The following is a 17,315-nucleotide window of genomic DNA, read 5'->3' as shown; positions in this document are numbered from 1 at the left end:
AGTAGAGGCCATATATGACAAACCCACAGCCAACATTGTTCTCAATGGTGAAAAATTGAAACCATTCCCACTAAGATCAAGAACAAGACAAGGTGGTCAACTCTCACCACTATTATTCAACATAGTTTTGGAAGTTTTAGCTACAGCAATAAGAGAAGAAAAAGAAATAAAAGGGATCCAAATCAGAAAGGAAGAAGTAAAGGTGTCACTGTTTACAGATGACATGATACTATACATAGAGAATCCTAAGCATGCTATCAGAAAACTACTAGAGCTAATCAACAAATTTGGTAAAGTAGCAGGATACAAAATTAATGCACAGAAATCTCTTGCATTCCTATACACCAATGATGAAAAATCTGAAAGAGAAATTAAGGAAACACTCTCATTTACCACTGCAACAAAAAGAATAAAATACCTAGGAATAAACCTACCTAAGGAGACAAAAGACCTGTATGCAGAAAACTATAAGACACTGATGAAAGAAATTAAAGATGATACAAACAGATGGAGAGATATAGCATGTTCTTGGGTTAGAAGAATCAACACTGTGAAAATGACTATACTACCCAAAGCAATCTACAGATTCAATGCAATCGCTATCAAACTACCAATTTTTCACAGAACTAGAACAAAAAAATTCACAATTTGTATGGAAACACAAAAGACCCCGAATAGCCAAAGCAATCTTGAGAAAGAAAAATGGAGATGGAGGAATCAGGCTCCCTGACTTCAAACTAGACTACAAAGCTACAGTAATTGAGACAGTATGGTACTGGCACAAAAACAGAAATATAGATCAGTGGAACAGGATAGAAAGCCCAGAGATAAACCCAGGCACATATGGGCACCTTATCTTTGATAAAGGAGGCAAGAATATACAATGGACAAAGACAGCCTCTTCAATAAGTGGTGCTGGGAAAACTGGACAGCTACATGTAAAAGAATGAAATTACAATACTCCCTAACACCATACACAAAGATAAACTCAAAATGGATTAAAGACCTAAATGTAATGCCAGACACTATAAAACTCTTAGAGGAAAACATAGGCAGAACACTCTATGACATAAATCACAGCAAGATCCTTTTTGACCCACCTCCTAGAGAAATGGAAATAAAAACAAAAATAAACAAATGGGACTTAATGAAACGTAAAAGCTTTTGCACAGGAAAGGAAACCATAAAGAAGACAAAAAGACAACCCTCAGAATGGGAGTATATATTTACAAATGAATCAACAGACAAATGATTAATCTCCAAAATATGCAAGCAGCTCATGCAGCTCAATATCAAAATAACAAACAACCTAATCCAAAACTGGGCAGAAGACCTAAATAGACATTTCTCCAAAGATATACAGATTGCCAACAAACACATGAAAGAATGCTCAACATCACTAATCATTAAAGAAATGCAAATCAAAACTACAATGAGGTATCACCTCACACCAGTCAGAATGGCCATCCTCAAAAAATCTACAAACAATAAATGCTGGAGAGGGTGTGGAGAAAAGGGAAACCTCTTGCACTGTTGGTGGGAATGTAAATTGATACAACCACTATGGAGAACAGTATGGAGGTTTCTCAAAGAACTAAAAATAGAACTACCATACGACCCAGCAATCCCACTACTGGGCATATACCCTGAGAAAACCATAATTCAAAAACAGTCATGTACCACAATGTTCATTGCAGCTCTATTTACAATAGCCAGGACATGGAAGCAACCTAAGTGTCCATCGACAGATGAATGGCTAAAGAAGATGTGGCACATATATACAATGGAATATTACTCAGCCATAAAAAGAAACAAAATTGAGTTATTTGTAGTGAGGTGGATGGACCTAGAGTCTGTCATACAGAGTGAAGTAGGTCACAAAGAGAAAAACAAATACTGTATGCTAACACATATATATGGAATCTAAAAAAACAAAAACAAAAATAAAAATTGTTCTGAAGAACCTAGGGGCAGGACAGGAATAAAGATGCAGACGTAGAGAATGGACTTAAGGACACAAGGAGGGGGAAAGGTAAGCTGGGACGAAGTGAGAGAGTGGCGTGGATTTATATATACTACCAAATGTAAAATAGATAGCTAGTGGGAAGCAGCTACATAGCACAGGGAGATCAGCTCAGTGCTCTGTGACCACCTAGAGGGGTGAGGTAGGGAGGGTGGGAGGGAGAAGTGGGAGGAGATATGGGAATATATGTATATGCATAGCTGACTCACTTTGTTATAAAGCAGAAACTATCAAAAGACTGTAAAGTAATTATACTCCAAAAAAGATGTCCAAAAAAAAAAAAGAATATATACTGTTCTCTGAGAACTGCATTGGGCCATTGTATACATTTTGTTATTCAATACACTGCAATTCAATCTTAAATAGTTTATTATTTCTATTTTTCCTCTTTAACTGAAGATGTATGTAGAAATATATTCTTTAATTTCCAAAGGAAAATAAACTCTGTATATTTACTTCATTTCTTTTTATTGTTGCTTGCCAGAAAATACGTAATATTAAATATTTTTAATTTATTGAAATTCATTTTGCTAAATTCTACATGTTAAATCTTATATTTCAAATATATTTGAAAATAATATTGATATCATGTATTCTGTTTCCTAGATTCATAATTCCATATGTTAGACATGTGTTTGTATCTCTATACACCCTCATAAATGCATTAAAGAAGCTTTTAAGTTATGACATGGATATTATCTATATTTCTCCACTAATTTTTCTATCAGTAAAATTAGATTCAGGGGCAGATAGTATAAATACCTATATATTTTCAATATATAGGATTTATTATTAGTAATACATGATTAATTACATGATAAAATGTAAGTATGAAGAATTTGAGTACTTTATGGACTTTGATCCTTAATAACAAGTATTTAACATTTTTACCAAATATAATAAGTAAAGATAAAATTACACAGTGATCCTCCATACATTAAATATATAATTTAATTGCATTAAGGAGAAGAGTTATAGATGATGGAAGATGTATCTTTACTCTTTTTTTGCACATCTGTTTATATTTCTTTTCAAGTTTAGTCCAGGATAGCCTGAGTATGATGGGCACTGATTAATTCACGTGTCCTTGTAACTAGAAAGATGGATATTATGGAAGAAAATAAATAATTCTCTGAGTGCTGTCACATTCAGATGAAATAATTAATTCAAACAATTTCAAAACTCTTCACTTCTGAGTCCTTGTTCCTCAAATATGGGACCTTGACACTGTCAAAAACAGTCCTAAATAGAGGAGACAGATACTTTCATCCCCAAAATTGTACTTTTCACATCACTATTGAATTACTGGGCTTTAGTTTATAAGTCAGTCTCTTTAATGCATAGCTTGTGTGAAGCATTTAATCATCCCTTAATAAACTGACCAAAAAATTTAAGAAACAGACCTCACAGAGCTGCCAATCACTTGATCACTCTTGGCCTCCCTCTAATCCCACTACAACTGCAGATTTACCCATGTTTAGTAGCACAATTCCAATTTATGGAACACACCACACAGAAAAAAAAAGTTATAGATCTGTTGAGGACCAAAGAAATATGATTGGCAGTAACTGATGTCCACTAGCCATTTACTGTCAGTAAAGTGTGATATGTACAAGAAATGCATTCCATTCTTGATTAGTTCTGTTAATTGGGGTCAAAAATAGCATAATCTGTTTGAATCTAAAAATAAATTCTTAATATTTCATTATGCAAATAACATTCTGTCCCAATCTAACCTCTAAATGAAGACTCTAGGAAGTTTCACTTTTTTTATGTGTAACAATTTGAAATGCACTTCATATTTCTGCCCCTGTCAACCTTTTGGTGGAAGCCTAAAATCAGTTATATGACCATGAGCAATTGGGTGGCCAGAAAAAAAGTCTTTATACTTCCTCTAATACCTCATGGGGATGAACAAAGAAAAGATAAACAAGTGGTACCTCTCTCAGGTGAATTTTGTAACCAGACGTAATTTGACTAACCTGCTCCATTCAGTAGCTCGCTGCTTCTCACAGAGGGCACTATATGGCAGTAGGTTTACCAAGGAGTCTCTTTGATCTTCTGCTGTACCTCGTAAGTATTCCATCTGGAGGATGGAGATGATAGCAATTAAGGGGGACAGAGGTAGAGAGAATGTGCACACTTGTGAGTAAAATACTGTGGAGGAGAAAGATAACCTGTTTAACGATTGCTTGTCCATCATCGTACCAGCAAATTCCCTATAATTTCAGGGAAAGATAAGCTCCAGCAGGAAATCATTCTCCCTACATATAAGACTTACATAGCTCTAAAGATTTTCCCATTGGCCAACCTCAAAGCCATTTTTAAAAAATATATCCACAAAGTTCATTCCTGCTTTGGGCCTTTTTATCTGTTGTCTCTCCTTCTGGGATATTCCTATTCTCCTGCTCTTCACTTTCCTGTTTCCTTTTCAATATTCAGGTTTTGAACTAAATATCTGCCACCTGGAAAGGCACAATATTATTTAATGTAGCACCTTAATAGACCATTAAATCTGTAATCCAATACTCCATAGTCTTATCAAAGAGGTAACTGTCTTAACAGCAGTCATCACAAAATGAAGTTACCTCATCTAATTGTTCACTTGTTCATTTTCTGTCTCTCTATACTGACATGTAAGGACTTGTCCACTGTGAAACCCTTCTCCCTAGAACAGTGTCTGGTACCAAATTGATACTATTAAATGTTCACTGAATAAATTAAAGGAACACAGAATAGGTAACTTACTGAGGTAGAGGGATCACTGCCAGGAAAATAAGGCCTAAATCTTACTGGGCATGACCACACACTGCCAGGAAAATAAGGCCTAAATCTTACTGGGCATGACCACACATTGCTGACTGGTGGCAGAAAAATCAGAAATACCATTACCCATTGGCTAAAAATCAATAAAATGAATTCTACAGATATAAGAGATCACATCAGAGAATCAGACTTGATATTATATAACCATATTTTTAGTTTTTAAAATAAACATGATAAAAGATTTCAGCCATGTTTGTATTTTATGATTTTGAATATTTTTCAGAACCAAGTGAAAAATCTAGTATACTTTATTAGTAATTAACTATATTAATTTATTTAGCTGAAAAGATATCCTTCATAGATTATAGCCTCTTATTTTTAGTTGCACATATGGTATTTCTCTGATTTCCTATTCACGAGAAATTGTACATTTTACTTTGTCATGTGGTGGTAATTTTATTTGGAATTAATAAGTATTAACAAATACTTATATAACAAATATGAAGACAATTTAGTCTTAAAACACAATTTAAATAGTATTGGAAATATCAAGACATACATTAGCAGCTGCGAATAAAAAGTGGTTTTAAATGTGAAGAGATGATCATGTGGAGTAGATTACTGCTAGAACCTGTAACATTGCAGCATTCACTTAATTTTTCTAACTTGTCAAACTATTAGTGCTTTAGATTCCTAGCAGTATGTATTGCTTCTTAATCCCAAACCTGAATTGCAAATATCATTAATGTATCATTCCATTGTTACCACCACCATTATCAAAATCACCCATACTTGCCATTTAAAAGATTTTGAAGAAAAAAAAAAAAAAGGAGGATGTTTATCTTGTTATAACATATAATATGTATCTCGAACTTGATCTCCATTTACCATTAATTTCATTTTACCTGCCCGACAACCAGTTTCCTTATCAACTAATATTGAAATATTGATTATTCCTACCGATGGGTCACTGAATGTGGAATACCCTCTTCTCTGTCTGGAAATTCCTCTCTCTTCCAAATTTTGTTTTTATTTCCTTTAATATCTCATTCAAGTAGCCAATGCCTCAATAAGGTGTCTTTTTTACTTATAGTACATAGGCTTTCTGATTTTGAAATTCTCAGTGTTTGTAAATTTTATATCTATTATTATCTTTTGTTTTTTATTTTTCCTTATTGGTATTTTATTCAGGTCCAATGCAGTGATATGCTCATTTATTAAGAAGAACATATATAATAAATGAAAGTGGAATTGATATTTAATCAAAAGAGAAGGAAGCAGGTAAATCAAAACTAAAGACAATCTCCAAATAATATTGTCTGTTGAGTTTATGTGTCTGTACACACATAATACAGTTTCATTAGGTATCTAGGAACATTCTTGGAGTAACATATCTTCTCAGAGATGTTGAATATGTTTTCCACATCTAACCCTTGCAGAGATGGCAAGAAAAGTGTTATTAACACATAGATTTGACCTGAAATCTTTCAGCTTTGTTCAGTTGTGGACTCCAGATTAAGATCTAGAAGAACTATTGGCCACACGGAACATTTTCAACTATAGATTATGGCATGTGCTTGCATCCCAAGATTATAGCAGGACTGCACGGTAGGGAATCACACACTGCCAGAGGACTTATTTCATTTCCCTTAGTTGATTCTTCCAGTATATAAGACCTAGCTCTTATATACTTACATATATGGTGCCAAAATTGTTTTTTCATAAAAATCCTGTTGTATCAGTACTAAAATTCCAATAGAAAGCAGAATAATCATCACTGTGTTGAAATATCATTCAGAATTTACCTCCCAAATAGTCTATGTTGCATAACCAAAATAGGTAATTTTTCTTCATAGGTTCTTATTTCAAGGTCTGTGATAATTCTCTATAATTTGTCACTAAATCTTTTTCAGTTCCTTCAGATTTTTTTTAAGAACTTTAGTCTATTGTTTAAACATATTACTGATATAGAGAAAAGTCAATGAGGCTCAATATAATTTACAAATAGTATAATCTTCTTTTAAAAATTGTTTCCCCCAAAGATTTTAAGTCCTTTTTTATTATTTTCACTTATAGTATTACCTTATTCATCTTAAAATTTGCAGCTAATTTAATTTTTTGAGGAAGTTCTTTCAAATTTTACATTAGCACTTTATCCAAAAATGCCTCAAAAGAAAATAATAGTTTCTATCGAAGGTGATCTGCATCTTTGATGCAACTTGATTTATAATCTTTGTTCATTTTTTGTTGTTGTTTATATTTTTAAATCTATTGAATTATAACAAATACAGAGGGAAGTACACAACTCATAAGGCAACAGCTTGATGAATTTTCACAAAGTGAACACACCTGTGCAATCAGCACCTGGATCAAGACACAGAGTATCACCAGCCCCCAGAAGCCTCCCCATGTGACCCTCGAGTCACCGCCCTTCCTTCGTCCCCCGAATAACCACTATCTTGATAACTAACACCACACATGAGTTTTTGCCTTCTTTGGAACATATTACAAGTGAAACATAGATGGTCTTCTCTATTCCTTGGTCTCATTCCTCGACATCAACCCCACCAGTGACCTTTACCTTCACCCCACCCCTTGTGACCTTGCCATCTTTAATAACTATTCCTACATCTTGTTGGCAATGATTCCACTTTCTGACCATTCACTTCACAGGATGTGCCCTTTGTTCAGAATTTCTTTTATCTGTTGTCTCTGTGAAAACATCAGGTCTACCCTGTTCTCACCATCCATCACCTCCCTGTGCCCTCACTCCTTCTGGTTCATCTAAGATTCAGTGCTCTCCAAACTCCCTGGCCTCTTCTCATTCCACTGCATTCACTGGGCAAAACCAACTCAATTTAACCCAACTCTCCACTTAACGTGCACCTGCCCCCAGAGTTGAGTGTGGCTTCAGGAAAAGCACACACTGGGCTGACCGGTCTCACTGTAAGTTCAAGTCTTAAGATCTCAGATTGCACCACCAAGCTTCCCTGGTAAACTTCATTCCATTCTCAAAAAAAATGCTTTCACACTTCTGCTTCCCTTTTCAAGCTTCCCATAACGCCTCTATTCTCCCACTCTCAGCTCATTACCTAGTCTCATATTTCATGGAGTAAACAGAAACAATTAGACGATAGTTTTCTCAGCTTCTCACCACCTAATCTTCAACCTACCTACCTCTGCACCCATGCCCTCTGCCTTCTCTCTTGGTGCAATGTTTGATGTGTCCCTTCCCCTACCAGAACCCAATCCCTCACTTGTGCCCTGCCTCTCACCTCCTCCTGCCTACTCAAAAGCACCTCCCCCGTAACTCTCTCCTCTATTACACCATCGGCTTCTCCCTCTGCACTTGATAGGTCCTACCAGAGTACAAATACACCTCAGTATCTGCCATCTTAAAAAATAACACTCTTTTTGATCCCTCATCTCTCTCCAGCTACCACCCCAATTCTTAACTCTTCTTGATCAAATTGTCTAAAGTGACTGCCTCTGCATTCTTATCTCTTGTATTCCCCTTTACCTTCTTCAGCCAAGTGCCTAAACTCCAGTTCACTATTGAAACGACTCTTGTCAAAGTCACCAGGGACCTCCATGTTGCCAAAGCAGTGGTTTCCTTCCAAAGACCCACACATTTTTCTGTTGTTTCAGTCCTGATCTCTTTTCTGAGTTTCTCACTCATACAACATAGTGCCTACTCACTATAACACCAAGATTTCCAGCAGGAAACTCCAGCACCGGTACGTATCAATTACGTACACGGAATCATATCTGTTCTGTTTAGAAAAATGCCTCTTATCAACAGGTTCCTATGAGAATATCAGCTGTTAATTATTTTAATATCACTCCTTACTTCTGAAATACAACATGTCCAAATCCAAACTCTTTACCCTCAAAACTGTTCCTCCTCCACTCTCTGCATCTCAGTTAAACGGCACCAACCACTACTCAGTTGCTGTGTGCTCTTTATCCTTCTTTTGTTTATCGTATGTCCTCCTTCCCTCCACCCCTCCCTCCCTCTGTGGCTTATACTTTAACCCTCCTCAGCTCTCAAAGACCTGAAATGGCCGGTAGCTTCCAGAAGAAAGCGGCTCTTTATGTTTCCTTTCGCAGCCTTCCCCGCCCCTCCGCGGCTCTGACAGCTTTCAGTGGCTCCTGCAGCCTAGACACGTACCCTCACCTTATTCCAGACAGAGCACCGTGGGGTAGGCTCCTGAGACCACGACGCTTACAGCATATCTGCCAGCGCGTCTTTGCTCTGCTGCCCTAGCTCGCCTCTCAGGTCTATGCCCCCGCAGTCACCTCCCGGAGGCGCGCGGCCCACTTGTCTGTCAGGTGCGCATGTCCGACGTCCTCTGTCAGGTCTTCACGTCGGACGTCGTCCGTCAGATCCGCACGTCCGACGTCGTCTGTCACGTCGCCCGTCGAACGTCATACCCTGGACCTGAACGCGCCACATCTAAGGTCAGTGTTTATTTTCTGTTGTTATTATGAGTGAGGGGTGTACAAAACAGAACTCAGTTCTAGGGCAACTCTTAACTTGATCACCTGTAAGTTGTGTATCTCCATGTCATAGCTGAGGAAATCTATATTGTTGATAAAATCCTGTGAACAGGTACCTGAAAAAATGGTTAAGGTGGAATCATGAGAGAAAATGAATTCTAATTTAAATGTTGGAAGGAGAAAATTATTTACTTGAAGAAAATTTGTGATGGATCCTTTAAAAAGTTAAGTATATCTCAGTTTGCAGGTGGATAATTTTCAAATCAGATTTTCATAGACTGAAATAGACTGAATATACAGACAGCACTTGCATTGTTTTATGAATATAATTCATGGCACTTTATGTGGGCAACAAAATTCTACCTGTTTCCTGGTTATTTGGAGAAAACAGTGTAAGGAAGGAGACAGAAATCACTAGGCGTAGTAACACCTCTTTATGAGACTTATTTTTTACTCTGTTTTATGAGTTGTCAGAGAAATTGCACCTTGTGATTAATTTAAGAAATAATGCAGCGTGTCCTAATACAGTTATCCATTATTGTTCAAGTCATGTTGGCAACATTGTTTCCTGGAAACACTTAAAAAGTGAAAGCATTATAAACATTTTGCACTCACTGTTGATTCTTGCTACTGGTTGCCTTTTAGTTTTATTCTCTGGCTCAGAAATTTCTACCCTAAATGTTACAGAGATAAAAGTAATATTTTCATCATTTGCCAAAGATACATATTAATACTTAAGATTAAAAATACCATTCTTTTTGTTCCAGAAACTATTCTACACTTGATAATATGAGTAAAGTTTCATTCATTTGAAATATATAGAATATTATATTATTAAAAAAGTCAGGGTATTGCATAATTTTGTAATATGTTATGGTATTATTATATGAAGTCTACAAATTTCTCAATAGGAATACTTGATTTCCTTTAATGTGATTAAGTCATTTCTTAATTTATCTGAGCCTATTTCCCCGCAAAATAAGTAAATAAGTGTAAAGTATACGGTAAGATAAACTACAGTGGTTCATTAAACAGGCATGTTTTAATGGAAATATATTTTTCTTGTCATAGATTTTCTAAAATCTAGATATAAGTACCTATTATAAATATTGAGACTTCTTAATGGAATGTCTGTTGACACTGATGAAGTGATTCGTGCATTTTTACAATCACAAATAAGGGAACGAGAAATTCACAAACCTCTGATTTATTTTAATCGCTTTATGTAATTTGGGTTGAATTTTTTTTTAAAGAAATATGTTAGTACTTAGGACAAAATAGTTCGATGACATTTATTTTAGTATCTTGTCTCAGATACATTATTTTGTAGTGATTTTAGTACCTAGCTTATTTTCAGTAGCCATTTGTTTTCCAAATACACAATATTTTATTTCTGTAAATACTATCTTCATGAAACATTTTGCATCCTCCAGGACATAGATAAGACAGGTCCAACCTTCTCCCCAAGAAACAATCAATTTAAAAGTATGTGCATGGCAGGGACTTCCCTGGTGGTTCAGAGGTTAAGATTCTGCGTTTCCACTGCAGTGGGCGCAGGTTCTATCCCTGGTCTGGGAACTAAGATCCCACATGACGTGTGGCACCGCCAAAAAAAAAAAAAAAAAAAAAACTTTAAATAAAAGTACTGGGGCTTCCCTGGTGGCGCAGTGGTTGGGAGTCTGCCTGCTAGTGCGGGGGACGTGGGTTCGAGCCCTGGTCTGGGAGGATTCTGCATGCCACGGAGCAGCTGGGTCCGTGAGCCACAATTGCTGGGCCTGCGCGTCTGGAGCCTGTGCTCCGCAGCGGGAGAGGCCGCGATGGTGGGAGGCCCGCGCGCCGCGATGGGGAGTGGCCCCCGCTTGCTGCGGCTGGAGGGGGCCCTCGCACAGAGACGAGGACCCAATGCAGCCATAAATAAATTAATTAATTTTAAAAAAAAGTACTAAAGACAAATAATAAATCACAAAATTACAAAACAATTATAGAAAATAAAAATCCTCTCTGTAAACCTCCCAAAGTAGCAAACGATAGTTATATGAAGTGATGTTTCAGTTGAAGTGAAAATATTCTGAGGAGGATCATAATTCTAATCTGCTGTATGCAAGATTTTATTTTTCAGGGTTGTGAGAGAGGGCAAACACAGCCAGCACTTGTAAAGGACTTACTATGTCCAGTCTTTAAAGGGCTTTGAATCTATACATAGTATAGTCCTCATAACAACCTTGTGACGTAAGTACCATTATATCTCTTTTCCATTAATAGGGAAATAGGTACAGAGACGTTAAAGAACTTGGCAGTAATCACCAAACAAATCAATGGTCGAGCTAGAATTTAAACCCTTAGATCTAGCTTCAAAGCTTCTTTACTTTTTACTGCTTTTTTACTTTTTACTTCTGTGCTATGGTATCAATTCACACGAATTAGATTCATATACCTATATTTTAGGGAATCTAGGATACTTTCACGATGACTGTTTCTTAATCTTGTCACAAAGTGTCAACCGAATTTTTCACGCAACCAAGTTATGTTAGGCCCTTCTCTGTTAGGAATTGTAATCTTGCAAGCCACAAACTTTGGTAATATGTACTCTTATTTTAGAGAGGTTAAATTGTGGGGGAAATGCATATGAGAATTCATGAAATAGATGGTAGTCCTTAAATATCTTTAAATAAGCCTTATTAATTTTGACAGGTCCAAATAGTTAACATTTTCATAGAACTAATTCCTCCTTGCCTGTGTCAAGTCTTTGCTCAATGTTCACTGTCAGTGGTATTTTCTGGAACACTCAACACTCACCCACAGTATTCCTAATTCAGTATACTCCGCTCTGCTTTTCTTCTTTTCCATAGTTTTATCATTTTGTAACATGCAATAGATATTATTAGCTATGTTGAATATTGATGTCTGCCTTCGCTGACCACTGTCCCCTTAGAATACAAAATCATTGAGGGAAAGACTGCTGTGCTGTTCACTGATGTATATCTAGCACATAATCATAGTCTGGTACATGCCAGAAATTCTATATGTATATTTTTTAATGTCAAGAAAAATTTATCATCATCAAAAAATAAATTCATACTGTGTGATCAATGTTCTTATAAGACTGGCTAGAGTTACATTTCTTATTTTTATCTGAGATATATCTGTACAATTTGCTTGTGTAGAAAAAGTGTATAACTCTTATGTATTTAATGTGACGTTAAAACTGCCAATATACATCATCAGTGATCATCCAGCTGTTGAATAATTCTTTCAGTTTACAATCTGGTTAGGGACGACCACACACTAAGCTGAACAGTAAAAAAATAAACTAATTGGCAAATGTGCTTAACGTCTCCAAATCTCAGTTTGCCTATCTATAAAATGCGGTTTGCCTATCTATAAAATGCAGACAGAAATAGTACACATCTCATAGGGTCATTATGAAGAATATGTGAGATAACTATGTCAAGGATTAAAAAAATAGTGTTAACTATGATGTTGTTACACAAGAGTAGATGACAAGTTCATCTGGATGGTTATTTGGGGGGATATTTATAACAGCACTGTCCTTGATGAAGATTTTTTTTCCCTAGATTCACTTAAATAGATTCACTTAGTTATTGATTACTTCTCTTTAAAATGTCTTAGAATGGCAATATGTAACATATGTAAACAGACTATATCTGTGTCCATCACAACATTCTAACCAAATTTCAAAAATATATCTGCACAAACATTTGTTTTCCCCACCAATAAATTTCTAGTACTCAATCTCATACTAGTTGATAATTATGCCTTTGAGACCAATGGACATCAAGGTGCCAGTAATGTAGATTCTGTTTGCGTACGTGTAATACAGTTATGATAGAATCATAACCTCATTTTACAAGAAACAAAATAGTTTCTCAGACTTTGCTGCGGTAGACAAGTATCAATCTGAATGAGGCATCATACTGTAGTCCTTAAAATAGCTCTGAGAATGGAGGGTGATGATATATCTCATACAAAGAAAATGATAGAATTTTCTTGAGAATGAGACAACTCATAGGTGAAGAAAACCTGAATAGTCACTCTACAACAGATCGACTATATGTTTATGTAAACTCTGCATGGTGACCATTTTGAATTCTTTGCATACAGAAAGACACTGAGCACAATTTAACAATTAGCCTATAAGCAAAAAGTTAAATCAGACACAGAAACTATTTCCAGCTTTCAGGAATATGAAAAAGATTAATAGAGCATTTGACATCTAAAATACTATTTATTAACCCAATTTTATAAGTTAATCAGTCACCAGTCCTCTTAATACTAAAAATTATACATGAGTTGGTAGATACTTTAGTGCTCTAGATAAATGTGATCATTTTTTTGTATAAAAAATATTCTGTAATGCTGTGATTCTCAAACATTGATATATGCCAGAAACAGCTGGAGAACTTGTTTAAAATGCTGATTTTCTGTACAGTTTTAACTCTCCTGTGGCTCAGATTCAGTAAATCTGTCATAGGTTTGGGGGAATCTGGATTTTAATAAGCAAACTCACTAATTGTGGTGCTGTTGATGGTAGACCACACTTAAAGCAAGACTGCACTAAGCCTGTTATTCAAAAATTTAACTTTTTTTTGGTGCAAGGAAACAAGAAGCTGAAGAAATGTGAGTAAAGATATATAGATGCTTTTTGGACAGTAAATTCACCTGAAATTGGAGCCCTTGGAACAAAATATCTCTCCATCAAAACAGTATGTTACTGTGTCTTTGCAAAACAAAGTACTATACTCTTAGAGACACTCAGTTTGAAAATCATGGGGGATGTGGGCTAGAGCTGAGGTTTACTGCAGTAACAAACAACCCCTAGTATCTGAGAGGCATAAAGCAACAAAGATTTACTTCCTGTTTATACTCTACGTATATCATGGACATTGCTTATTGCAATCACTCAGGAACTCAGGATGATGGAGTGGCTGCCTACGCATGTGATGTTGGCTTCTATGTCAGAGAAAAGGGGAAGGCTCTAAGAGTCCATGTTTTTGTAAGTAAATACTAAGTTCTGGCTTCAGCAATTAAATGCTTATGACTCATTGGTCAAAACTAGGCACCAGGCTATTTCCAACTGTAAGAGCCAGGAGTGCAATCCTACTATGGGCCTGAAAGGTGGGGCAGTGGGGGGAAATGGGAAGATTTGGCTAACAGCAATTATGACTATCAAAAGTTGCCAAAGTCTCTTCTGAGAAGTGCTCCTGTAGCCTAATGTCTGAACAAAGTCAGTGAACCATTTATCTGTTAACTAAAGACACTTTATGACTCAGGGAAATCTACAAGTGAAAAATGCTGTGCATGAGCTGATTAGACACCAACATTATGTCTACTCCAAACAGATGGCAGAAATGTAAAATCTTCTGAAATGGAAAGAAGAAGCTTTAATTATTGAAAGATGTTCTGCATATTATCAACAGAGAAATCTGTCCTATTGACTAATTTTTTTTCTAGACAGCGATTCATTTTCTGACCAGTGCAGCTTCACTAGTTTTTCTGTAAACAAAATTCATCATCACAAACTGCCCTTTGATTAGTTTAATTAAAATTTCTGCTTCACAGTCACTAAACAAGTGAAACTTAAGGAGTGGGAAAAGGTCAGAAAGTTGCCTTACCATTTAGTTATTCAACAGAGAAAAACATAAAATTTGTTTAGATAGTGGAAGATACCTAATTTTTTAAAGCATAATTCCTTTCCTAAACAATTCCTCTAAAATTTTTAATAGATTCCGCACTTAAAATTTTGTGAGTCCCTTTATCTGTTGAAGCAATACTTTCTTCTTCACTTTTTTAAAATAATTCTATTGCTTTTATAATTTTATTTACTTTTATCTTATTTATCAAGACACTACTTTTCCACTGTACAGTGAGGAGTCAGTGTAGCAATTGTCTGTGTTTTTATTATTAATGTATTTACCTGAATCCATTTGGTTCTTAAAAGGAAACCAATGTCAGTAAAATTTTAAAAGTATTCAAATTGTGCTTGCAAAAGAACAATTTAAAAATGTCTAATTTAAGAGGAGTTTCAAGTTCCATTTTCTAAGATGGAACATGTCTAATGTATGAAATATATATAAAAGTGATTTTAAAGAGCCAGTTATTTCAGTAACCTCTTTATTTTTATTAACTTCATGCTATTATAAGGTCTCAATTCTTTAAGGGAAAACTAAAAGGTAGACATTTGAATGAGATATAATGTTAATAATTATAAGTTTGAACAAATTATTGACGAACTTGAAATTATACCATAGAGCTAATGGACAATTTAGGGTTATATTTCCTTCATACTGATCAAGGCCTAATGTACATTCTGATTTGATACTAAAAATAAGTTCAGTTTCATAAGTATCAGTTAATTAAATGAAATTGTAATGTAGTCCTTGTAGACATCAATAGAACAAAGTGTATGGAGATTTTTGTCATGATCCCATATGTCTTATTAGTGATAACAATTTTCACACTGAATTCAAATTCACAAAGAAATTCCTTGAGGACCTTCCAGCATTCATTAAGTCTCCTGGAGGCCCTTCCAGCTCCTCCTTATTGCTGAGTCTCAAACTCAATGTCCCATGCCTCAGATTTCTGCTATGGCATCATGCCACTTTTGATATCAAAAACTGTGCTAGTTAGCTATTGCTGCATTAAAAAAAAAAAAATGAAACGAAACTCAAAAACAACTTATATCACAATTTTGAGATTCAGAAATTCAAGTAAAGCAAACTAGGAATAGCTTATTTCAGCTCCCTAGTGATTATTAAAAATTTAAAATACACAAAATAATTTTTAAGAAGGGGAAAGGACAAATGGGAATAAAATGTTTGTGTGTTTGTCTGAGAAGTGATAAAAGTACCTATTTATATATTAAATTGGAATAAATCAGGGATATGACATGTAATCTCTAGTATAATAATTAAAGGTTGTTAAAGAAAGTTAAAAAATCAAAATAGTAGAGGAAATAACTTATATCTAAGGTTAATGCAAAAAAAGATAATGAAGGAGGTAAAACAGAATACAAATCAAGTGGATCAAACAGCAAAAATATAGTAAGATATTAGATTTAAACACAAACATACTAGTAACTACACTAAATGCAAATAATATTTCAAATAAAAGACAAAGATTGTCAGATTTTTTAAATTCAGTCATATGCTGCTTACAATAGACACACTTTAAATACAAAAATATAGGAATATTGAAAGTAAAAAGCATGCAAATATCAACCAAAAAAAGATGATGTAGCTACATTAATATCATATAAAAGTAGACCTTAACCAAAAAAAATAGTGATAAAGAGGGATATGTGATAATGGCAGAAGGGTCTTAAATTTTATGTGCCTAATAACAGTTTTAATTTTAAAATGCAGACAAATTGACGTAGATTATAAAGAGGAGACAAACCCAGAGTCATACTGGAAAACTTAACACTTTTTTATTTCTAGAATTGAGGGATCAAATAGACAAACAATTTATTAAGAATATAAAAGATTTGAGGATCAAAATTAATCACATTGACCTAATTGACATATATAACACATTACACCAAGCAACTGCAGAATGCATACTCTTTTTCAAGAGCACTGGAACATTTACCAAAATTGACCAAATGCTGGGCCTCAACAGATGTTAAATAAATTATATAGAGTATGTTATCTTACCAAAATGGAATAAAGTTGAACCCAGAAGCAAAATATAACTAGGAAATACCCAAAACACTGTAAATTAAGTTATACACCCTGAAATAAAAAGTCATCAGTCAACAAGGAAATCATAATGGAAAATAGAAAGTATTTTAAAAAGTATGATAGTTAAAACAAACACATTAAAACGGAAGGGTCAACACTAATGGAGGATTAGAGGGAATTATATACCCTTTACTGAATGAGAACAAAGAGAACCAAAAATCAGCTCTAATTATCTGTGTCAAAAAATGAGAAAAATGAAAATTAAACACAATGAAATGGAAAGGAGGCAATAATAAAAATAAAAGCTGAAATTGAAGAAATGCCAA

General features: G+C 35.0%; 1 protein-coding gene across 3 annotated transcripts in view; it reads right to left on the bottom strand.

Annotated features, from left to right (window-relative positions):
- Positions 1 to 17,315, bottom strand: part of LOC309663212 (uncharacterized protein) — a 499,391-nt gene that overhangs the window by 406,211 nt on the left and 75,865 nt on the right. For all 3 annotated transcript variants that reach the window (XR_014265151.1, XR_014265152.1, XM_082466834.1), the window contains exon 3: positions 4,006 to 4,109. The gene's annotated coding sequence lies outside the window, so the exon portion shown is untranslated. The remainder of the gene's footprint in view (positions 1 to 4,005; positions 4,110 to 17,315) is intronic.

The sequence above is a fragment of the Balaenoptera physalus genome, assembly GCF_965194825.1.
Source record: "Balaenoptera physalus genome assembly, chromosome: 6".
In the NCBI taxonomy this organism is placed as follows: domain Eukaryota; kingdom Metazoa; phylum Chordata; class Mammalia; order Artiodactyla; family Balaenopteridae; genus Balaenoptera; species Balaenoptera physalus.
Note: the sequence above shows the minus strand (reverse complement) of the source record. Positions and strands in the feature narration are given on the sequence as shown.